Raw genomic sequence first — 11,058 nt, 5'->3', positions numbered from 1 at the left:
AAAATATTGCAAGTAGCTAGAAAGAAACAATTCAAGTACTGTGGAAATACAATCAGGATAACACAAGATCTAGCAGCTTCTACGTTAAGGGATCAAAGGGCATGGAATATGATATTCCAGAAGTCAAAGGAACTAGGACTTAAACCAATAATTCCCTACCCAGCAAAACTGAGTATAATACTTCAGAGGAAAATGGAATTTCAATGAAATCGAGGACTTTCAAGCATTCTTGATGAAAAGACCAGAGCTGAAAAGAAAATTTGACCTGCAAACACAGGAATCACAAGAAGCATGAAAGGGTGAGCAAGAAAGAGAGATCATAAGGGACTTGCTAGAGTTGAACTGTTTACATTCCTACAAGGAGGGATGGTACTTGTAAGTCTTGAAACTTTTTTCAGTAACTGCATAGTTGGTGGGATTGCAAACACACACACATACACACACACACACACACACACACACAGAGAGAGAGAGAGAGAGAGAGAGAGAGAGAGAGGTAGCACAGGGTGAATTGAGTGGGAAGGGATCATATCTAAAAAATGGAATTAAGGAGTGAGAGAGAAGTGTATTGGGAGGAGAGGGGGAGAAATGGAATGAGGCAAATCATCTCTCATAAAAGAGGCAAGAAAAAGATTTCAATGGAGGGAAAAAGGAGGAAGTGAGAGGAAAAATGTGAAGCTTACTCTCATCACAGTTGACTCAAGGAAGGAACAAAATGCACACTCATTTTGGTATGAAAACCTTTCTTACAATACAGCAAGTGGGGGAGAGGGAGATGAGCAGGGTGGGGAGGATGATGGAGGGGAGCGCAGTGGGAGGAGGAAGCAATTAGAAGTCAACAGTCTTGGGCAGGACAAGATCAAAAGAGAGAACAGAAGAAATGGGAGGCAGGATAAGATGGATGGAAATATAGTTAGTCTTACATAACATGACTATTATGGAAGTCATTTGCAAAACTACACATATATAGCCTATATTGAATTGCTTGCCTTCGCAGTGGGGATGGGTGGGGAGGGAGGGAGGAGGAGAAGTTAGAACTCAAAGTTTTAGGAACAACTGCAGAGTATTGTTCTTGCATACAACTGGGAAATGAAATACAGGTAATGGGGTATAGAAATTTATCTTGCCCTACAGGACAAAAGAGAAGATGGGGATAAGGGAAGGGAGGGATGTTAGAAGGGAGGGCAGATTGGTGGTAGGGGTAATTAGAATGCTCAGCACTGTGGGGGGAGGAGGGGAGAGATGGGGAGAAAATTTGGAACTCAAAATTTTATGCAAATGAATGTTGAAAACTTAAAATAAATAAATTTTTAAAAAATTTAAAAAAAGCTCACACATCCTAAGAACTTGAACCAGTGCCATGATCACAGAGGACCATGCCAGTCCTTTCCCAACAGAGATGTGGACTCATGCTACAGCCCAGGACATGCCTTTCTGAACTTGGACAAGGCAGGAATCTATTTGGCTTGACTGTGCACATTGGTAACAACAATCTTGTTTCCTTTCTTCTTTCAAGGGGGGCCATGAGTGACTTTTGGAAAGAAGAGGAAATAAATCTATGGTTTAAAAAAGAAAGAAAGAAAAGTTCTCCCAAAAGCTCATTCAATGCCTCCTTCCTTTCTCTGAACAACTGGATAACTAGGAGGGTGGAACATTGCTTAGGATGTTGGACATGGTAGATATGTTACCTGGCTATACTGAATGTTTCCTTTTTTAAAAAATTCTTTGTTATAAGGGATGACTCACTAGGGGATGATGAGGGCAGAAAAAACAAAAGACAGCAAAATATACCCATTTTAAAAACATGCATACATGTATATGTAATTTTTCAGTAGATGTTCTAAGTATCAATACTCAAGATCAGAGTAGTAAATTCGATTAGTTAATTTTCCTAGAAGAATATCTCTACCCCAAAGATTGGAAAGCATAAAGAAATGACAAAGCATCCACAAAGAATGAAAACAGGACTTTTTTTGCTGACCCTAAAAACCCCCACTTCACCAAGTTTTGAGACAGTCTAACACAATTCAATCCAAGAAGCATTCATTAAGGACCTGCCATGTGTCAGTTATGGAGCTGGACAAAAACTGAACATGAAATAGCCCCTGCCTTCAAAGAGGCCTACATTTTAGTAGGGACTTTTTTTCCACTAGTTTGGGGCAGTTAGGTGGCACCACAATGCACAGAGGAGAGCAAGAAGACCAGCCTTATAAGACCATGAGTAACTGTGAAGGTCACTCATTCCACTTTCAGAGACCCCTGTCATTATAATAAGGCCTTAACGGAACACATGCTCATTAATACCACAGTCAGAATTTAAGATGCCACCAAATAATTTTCTAAAGAATGCCCAGCCAGGACAATTCTAAGCTATTTGATCCCATACATTCTACTCAGAAGAAAAACCATCATTTGTTCCCTTCTCTCTAAAGTCCTGACAAATAAATGGAGAAAATCTGTTCATAATAAATCTGACCCATACTGGCAGAATGACCCTGAGCAACTTACTCAAATCCCACTGGAAGTAAATGCAAGCCACCAGTAAAGACCCTCAGTCTCACAACAACCCACGCTTCTGAAGCCCACAGAGAACTTGGCCTTCATCTCTTCATCCTTTGTTCATGGGAATGCTGGTGGATGACCTAACCTTTAACTGTGCCTTCTACTGTAGGATCTGGAAAATGCCTATATAGTTGCAGAGTGAAAATGTCTTGTTGCTTATTTTTTTAAACACTAAAACATTTTTAAAAATAAGAAACATTGGGTGTGAAGCCATGATGGGGGAGTTAAAGCAGGGACTTCCCTGAGCTCTCCTCCAAAGCCCTCCAAATACCTGAAGAAAATGATTCTAAAGAAAATGATTCTAAAGAAATTCTAAAGCTAGAGAACCCACAAAATGACAGAGTGAAACAATTCTCCAGCCCAAGACAACTTAGAAAATTGACAGGAAGGGACTTTTGCACCAGGCAGGGAGTGGAGCGCAGTCTGGCATGGGCCACACCAGCACAGATAGGCCACAGCAGCCTTCAGGTGACTGAATCATTGGCAGCTGTGGCAGTTTTCAGACTTCTCAACTCACAAAATGCCAAAAAAGTCAGAGGAAATACTCTATGGGACGTGGATGAAAGAGGAGTGCTGGTCTGGCCCCAGCCCCAGGGCAGTGGGAGTAGTGGTGGCAGTGGCCAGGGGCATCCATGGCAGCAGCAGTAGCAGTAGCAAGGACTGCTTCCGGAACTCTGAGCCCACAGACAGTGGGGGATCAAGGGGCTGATACAAAATCCCTGAAGCCTGGGACAGTACACTCACCCCCATCCCCATACCCACCCCCACTAGAAGCAGAGCCCTACATTGACAAAGAGTTTGGAGAAAACATTGCAAACAGACAGAAACAATTTGAGTATTGTGGAAATACAATCAGGATAACACGAGATCTAGCACCTTCTACATTAAGGTATCAAAGGACTTGGGATATGATATTCTGGAGGTCAGAGTAGCTAGGATTAAAACCAAGAATCACCCACCCAGCAAAACTGAGTATAATACTTCAGGGGAAAAATTGTCCTTTAATGAAATAGAGGACTTTCAAGCATTCTTGATAAAAAGACCAGAGATGAATAGAAAATCTGACTTTCAAATACAAGAATCAAGAGAAGCATGAAAAGTTAAACAGGAAAGAGAAATCGTAAGACACTTATTAAAGTGGAACTGTTAACATTCCTACATGGAAAGATGATATTTGTAGCTCATAAGACCTTTCTCAATATTAGGGTAGTTGAAGGAAATAAGACAGACAAAGACACAGATGAACAGATAGATAGATAGATACATACATACATAGATGATAGATAAAGCATACAGAGTGAGTTGAATATGAAAGGATGACATCTAAAAATAAAATTAAGGGGTGAGAGAGGAATATATTGGGAGAAAGAGAAAGGGAAAAATAGAATATGTAAATTTTCTCTCACATAAAATAGGCAAGAAAAAGCTTTTTTAATGGAGGGGAAGAAGAGGGAGGTGAGAGGGAAAGAGTGAGCCTTACTCTCATCAAGTTTGGCTTAAGGAAAGAATAATATACACGCCAATTGGATCTTACCCTACAGGAAAGTAGGGGGAAGGGGACAAGAGGGAGGGATAATAGAAGGGAGGGCAGATTGGGGAGTAGTCAGAAGCAAACACTTTTGGAAAGGGAAAGGGTCAAAGGAGAAAATAGAATAATTGGGGGGTGGGATAAGATGGAGGGAAATACCGTCCTTCACAACATGACTATTATGGAGGTGTTTTGCATAACTACACACGTATAACCTATACTGAATTGCTTGCTTTCTCAATGAGGGTGGGTGGGGAAGGAAGAAGGAAGAGAATTTGAAGCTCAAAGTTTAAAAAATCAATGTTAAAAATTGTTTCGGCGTGCAACTGGGAAATAAGATATACAGACAATGGGGTATAGAAATTTATCTTGCCCTTCAAGAAAGGCAGGGGAGGAGATAAGAGGGGAGATGATGAAAGGGCGGGCAGACTAGGGGAAGGGGTAATCAGAATACATGCCCTCTTGGGGTGGGCGAGGGGAGAGATGGGGAGAAGATTTGGAACTCAAAATCTTGTGGAAATGAATGTCGAAAACTAAAAATAAGTAAATAAATTTTAAAAATAAAAAAAAATAAGAAACATCCTGTGACGAAATAATAATGACAACTAAAATTTATATAGCCCTCAAAATTTTACAAAGCAAAAAATTTGGAAATTTTATCTTATTTTATCCTCACAACAACCCTGGAAGGTAGAAGTTATGATTATCCCCATTTTACAGATGAAGACTTACCTATAGTTCCACAGTTGATTTAAATGGAGATCTTCCTGACTCTGGCCCAGCATTCTATCTACTGTACCACCCAGGTGTCCATCTGCATCAATGGAGGGAATGTTCTCACTTGGTCAGGCTACAGTACTGAGTGTTCTGTGTCTAGTTTTGGGGGTCATATTCGAGGAAGGACATCAATAAGCTAGATATCATTTGGAAGAGGGTGATGAAGAGGGCAGAGGTCATCATGACAATGCCACATGGAGAGGCCTGAGGTTGGGGTAAGGACCTCTCATGTGGAAGAGGCATTAAAATATTTCTGTTTAGCCCTCAGCTTGGCAGAACCAGGACCAGAGGGTAGAAGCTGAAGAGATCAAGATTTAAGCTGGGATGTAAGAAGAGAAAAAATAAAATCCTCCAAACTATTAAAGATATTCCAAAGTGAAATGAGCTGTCCTGGGAAGTGGCTGGCTCTTCCTCATAGGTCTTCAAGTTAAGGCTGGATGATATCCACTTTTGGAATATGTATTTTAAGGACGGTTTAGAATAGATGGTCCTTAAAGTCCCTCCCAATTGCTGAATACTTTAATTCTAGGAAGAACTGATAGAAATTAGTCCCACCCCATACTACCATGTTAAATTTAATACATGCTTTTAAAATTACTCGCATGTAAGAAAGAATATTAGTTTCATAGATAATCATATCTCTTCATGTTGGTATATGGTTAATGTTCATTGATAATGTGTCAGATTTGTTTTTAAAAGGACCTAGATCTATATCTCTCAGAGGAAAATGAGAGGATTTAACAAACATTTGGGGGCATTTTATGGCATTATCTCTATGTAATTTTGATAAATATTAAATGGGAAAATGGGGAAACATATAAAATATATTACTTTATAGTTACATATGTGTGAGTTGGAGAAAGAGAGGTGGAAGGGAAAGAGAGAGAGACAGAGAGAGAGACAGAAAGAGAGACAGAGAGAGACAGAGAGAAAGACAGAGAGAGAGAGGAGAGAAATAAAATATACTCTTCATTCTGACAAATCTAACTACTATATTGAGAGATGCTGGCAAAAGGAAATAGGTAACCTCCCACCTATTAGGAAGTCAGTTTCCTGGAAAGTTTCCAGGAGAGTCAGTTTGCAGGAAATAGAAAAAAAATGAAATTAGCATTTAAGACACATGAGGTGACAAGTGAAATCCTTCAACTTGATATGCTTACTGAAAAAGGGCTAAACCCCCAAACCCAGAGGCAACTGTGTGAAAAAGTGGATAGAGTCCACACTCATAGCCAGCAAACCCTGAGTTCAAATTCTTCCTCAGATACTTACTAGCTGTGTGACCCTGAAAAAAGTCACAGCCTCAGTTTCCTCATCTATAAAAATGAGAACTTTGGCTTCTCACCAACCACTAAAGTTACTTACAGCCCTAAGTCCATAATCCCATGAATAAGAGAAACATGGACAGTACAATGAAATGGGAGGAAAATTTGTACAAAGAGGGAAGTGAAATGCTCAACCTGAAATAAAGATGTTTTTAAGGGTGTTTTTAGAGTTATGGGTTTAAAAACAATGCAGCTTGTTTTGACCCCATAATGAGACAATTGATCAAACTTATGGATTCTCTAGCTACTCAAGGAATTAGTCTGGGTGTGGGTAAAGAAAAGACATGGTGTGAAGGATAAAAACAAGTAGACAGGAGTCAGCAATCTAGGGCAGAAACAATCTGAAGGAAACAATTAGAGACTGGCCCACGTCCCAAATCAATAAACGGAGGTTACTGGAGGGCAGTGAACATAATGAGTAGAAAAAGACAACCCAAATGCACACAGTGGAGCATGGGGAGTGGACTATGGTGGCCCTCTTTGAGGCCCAGGGACTGCTCAAAGGTCATCTGTCAGCAGGCTCTTGAAGACATGCCACCATCACCTGCTCGGACAGCTCAGCTAGTCCCACGTGAGCACCAGGCAAAGGAGCCTGCAGCTGGCACCCAGAACAGCTGCTGCTTGTCCACACCTGGAGGAGAAAGCAAGGCCCCCCCTTCTCTCTCCTTGTCAATCTTGGAGTCCGATAAACACAGGGGGAAAAGAAAAACACTTATTACAAAATGTGCAGTGTCCTGTGAAGAGCTTTAGAAATACAATCCCCATTAGCTCTCATGAAAGCTCTGCTAACGACTTCTCCAGCATCAGACCGAATGGGGTGTAATTCCCTAATGTGCCTCTAATTGAGTGCTGTCAATGAGATGGGATCTGTAATGATTTTTTAAAAAATAAATTATATCACCTTAAAGGGAGAAGGTCAGAGAGGTTAAGTGATTAGTTCATAGTACCAGGGTTGTGGGAGAAGATGAAGACAGATCATAGGACCAAATAACTAGAGCTAATAGGGATTTCAAAGGTCTTCTACAGATGAGGTAACGGGCTCAGAGAGACGGGGACTCATCAAAGGTCATTATGTGAGGCAGAATTCAAACCCAAGTCTTTTTGACTCAGTTCTATCACTCTCTCTGCTAACCTACCATGCTACCTTTATGGTATGAGAGATTTTTTAAAAATATATTTTACTGATTGACAGCTTTTTTATATTTCTTAATTTTTATGGTTTTTGATTGATTAATTTGCTATCAATGCTCAATAATCTCTTCCCATAGAATTCTTCCTTGAAACAAGAAGTTAAAAAAATAAGCCTGCAAGCTGTCCATACCTGACATTTCCCATCAAGTCCATTGCCTCTCTTTCAAGAGAAAACACTTCATCATTAGTCTTCTAAAGTCAACAGTGGCCAATGCACATATCTTACAATTTACAAATACTTTTTACAGTAATTTTCCTGTGCATCCTCTCAAACATTGTGTTGATTATGTTCCTGGTTCTTCCTATTTCATGATGCATTCATTCATTCAGTTCTCAGCAGTAACTGACTTCTTCATACTTATTCCATTATTTTCATCTACCTCAATTTGTTTAGCTATTACTCAATGAATGGTTCTTGTTTCCAGTTTCTTGGGACCACAAAAAATTTTGTATAGCTCATTCCCACATGCCATTACACGTTTTTGTTTTTGTTTTTTAGCATAAATAGCTTTCATTTTCAATGGGCCAACATCTTGTATCTGTGACCCGTGACCTCCTTACCATCTAAATATGTGATCTCTAAAATGAATGGGTTCTTTTCTATCCTATAAAACAAATAGGGAAAGTTTGTTCTCCACAGTCCTAGAGATTTTAAATAAAGTACTCTGTAGCCTTGGGGCAGCAATTCTTATACTTAAGGATATATTAGCATGGGGTCATTAAAGAAGTCTCTTCTCCCTGAAATAAAGAACCATCTTAAAGATTCTTCTGCTGAAATATGGCTTCAAGTAAAAAAAAAAGTATAGTCACTAAGTTGAAATTGAGCAGTACCAGGAGGGCAATGGATGGGAATGTGATGGGCCATGAACACAGAGCAGCACATTCCCAGTATGGAATTACAAAGGACCCTAGGATGATAGACAGAGGATTGGAAGGGGTCTGAGAGAGTCTATATATAGTATATAATACCTTCATTTTACAGTTCAGGAACCCAAGACCCCAAAAGATGGAATGATTAGCCCAAAATTACATAAGAGTATATAAGAGGCAGAATAAGGACCCAGATCCTCTGACTCCCATGTCAGTGCTCTAGTCACTGCTCTACATTGTCTCTCAAAGCAAAGGATTTCAAAAATGAACAAATTGGCATTTTTTAAAAGATTCTCAGAACAGGGTGGCCCTGGTGTTCTGGTAGACAACAGGATGGGGCCCATTAGATTGTAAGCTCTTTGAGGGCGAGGCTAATTTTGCTTCTTCCGCAAAGCTTAGGGTAACACCTGGCACATGGCAGACACTGAACAAATGTTTATTGATACGCTGATTGATGTAAAACATTGTGTGAGGCTGGCAAGAAGTAGCAGTTTAGGTAAAGTTTCACTTACTCATATACCAAGTGGGACACCTCAGCCTCTATTCAGAATCCCCAAACTTAATGAATAAACTCCCCAAAGGTAGTGAAACATAATCTCTTGAAGTCCAGGTCCTGGCGGTAGCTATTCCTGATGTGGGGAAAAGGGGTAGTTGTGGTTCATATGGAAAGAAGAAAGGAAGGGAATGAGCATTTATTACATGCCTACTATGTTCCAGGCACTATCCTAAGCACTTTACAAATATATTTCATTTGATCCTCACAACAATCCTGTGAGGTAGTTATTATTATCCACATTTTACAGCTGAGGAAACTGAGACAGATAGCAATTAAGTGAATTACCAAGGGTCAAACAAGCTAGGAAGTATCTTCGTTCCTGGGGGTCAATGAATGGATAGAACCTGAAATAAGGTACAATCGGAAAAGTTAAGCTTATCCAATGGTAAGGGAGGAGATAACTAATGGATAGATAGCCCTTGTGTTCTACCCATACACTCTCCACATCAAGAAAAAGAGATGAAGACCCCTGACATGGTAGGTGAATCCTGTCTCCCACTGCAAACTTACAGAAGAAATGAGCAAGGATTACACAAGATTGACTGTGATCTGCATCACTGAAGAGAATGCCTATGTCTATGAGATCACAAATTCAAGGAAGTATTTTGATTAGAGATAGCCTATTTTTGTCAAAACAAACATACATGTAAATATACTGCATGGTATAGAAAGGGAGAGGGAGAGAGGGAAAGAGTGAAGAGGGGAGAGATGAATAAATAGATGGGCAGAGTAGGTAAATTGATGGACAAATAGATATAGAGATACAGAGGATGGATAAACAGATGAACAGACAGTTATAGAGATGAGAGAGAGAGAGAGAGAGAGAGAGAGAGAGAGAGAGAGAGAGAGAGAGAGAGAGAGATGATAGATATATGGATGGATGGATGGATGGATGGATGGATGGATGGATGGATGAATGGATGCATAGATAGAGGGACAGCATGCTACTTTACACAAATAGGATTAAAAATGGCCTGTCTCCATAAAGGGAGAAGGTAAGCAGCTACCCTTGGTAGCAGATACTAGATTGAGACTAATTCTCCTGTCTACTGATGTTCCCCTCATTTTCTCTAGGGAATGCCCAGATCACAGTTTATGGAGCATGTCTGATGAAGCTCCTCTCAAATATTTGGGCCATCTAAACCTTAGAAGTAGGGAAAGCATATAGGGGGAAAGGAAGAAGAAGCAACCATAATTAAGGTTCATTGCACTCAGCTGACAGATTCATAACAAAGTCAGAAGAAAAGTTAAGCATGGCTAGAAATGCAAAATATCCTATTACACCTCTCCTGGTAGCTGCAAGGCAAGTGAAAAGCACCCCAACCCCCAGCCTCTACCCCTCCTCAGACTAACGGGAATGTCTCTCATGCCCAAGAGGTGGTTGTACCAGAGGGAGGCCAATGGCAGGCTGAAGCAAAGACTGAATAACTCAGACAATGGGGAAAGTTTGGGGACACCACTGGACAGAGTTTGATCACCCCTTGCACAGGATCTACAAATAAGCTCGCACCTGATACATACTTTTTGATTGATCAATAACTGACAATTATTCATCGTTTTAAAGTCTGCAAACTCCTTCATGTCCTTTGTCTTCTTGGAACCTTACACCAACGCTGGGAAACAGGTATTATGGGCAGTATTAAGCCCATTTCACAAAAGTCCCAGAGGCTTAGAGAGATTAAAATGATTTGGGCAGCCAGTTGGCATAATGCTTAAAGCCCTAGACCTGGAGTTAGGAAGAACTAAATTCAAATACTGTCTCATATATTTGCTGGCTGTGTGTCTGGGCAAGGGCACTTGAATCTCTCTCAACCTCACTTTTCTCAAGGATAAAATGGGTGTATAGATCTCTATATTCCTTGTCAGATCCAAATCTGATTTTATTACATACCCATCATCACAGAGCTGGAACCCGCCAGAGGCAAACCCAGGTATTCCTGATTCCCAGTCCATCACTTCATCCACCATACCACACTGCTCCAAACTTAGGTAGGAAGTATAATAGACAATCATATACCTATGTCAGTGACTTTCCACTTGCTAGAACTCACCACTCTAAAGTATATTGTGTCTCATAGATCTAAAAAATCTACAGAAGTTCTCTGGCCATCAGAATGTCCTGGATGCGGGGAGGCCCAGTTCTTACAAAACTTGATCTTAATTCTGCAGGTATGTGTCAAGAAAGAAGGTCTACCCTATAACTATAATCAGAAATGAAACCTTTCACTGAACCCAAATTACAGAATAAACCC

At 40.3% G+C, this 11,058-nt stretch overlaps 1 protein-coding gene across 8 annotated transcripts in view; it reads right to left on the bottom strand.

Moving 5' to 3' along the window:
* Nucleotides 1-11,058, bottom strand: part of FHIT (fragile histidine triad diadenosine triphosphatase) — a 1,742,479-nt gene that overhangs the window by 1,515,200 nt on the left and 216,221 nt on the right. The window lies entirely within an intron of this gene.

This window comes from Notamacropus eugenii, chromosome 3 (assembly GCF_028372415.1).
Source record: "Notamacropus eugenii isolate mMacEug1 chromosome 3, mMacEug1.pri_v2, whole genome shotgun sequence".
NCBI classification, from domain to species: domain Eukaryota; kingdom Metazoa; phylum Chordata; class Mammalia; order Diprotodontia; family Macropodidae; genus Notamacropus; species Notamacropus eugenii.
Note: the sequence above shows the minus strand (reverse complement) of the source record. Positions and strands in the feature narration are given on the sequence as shown.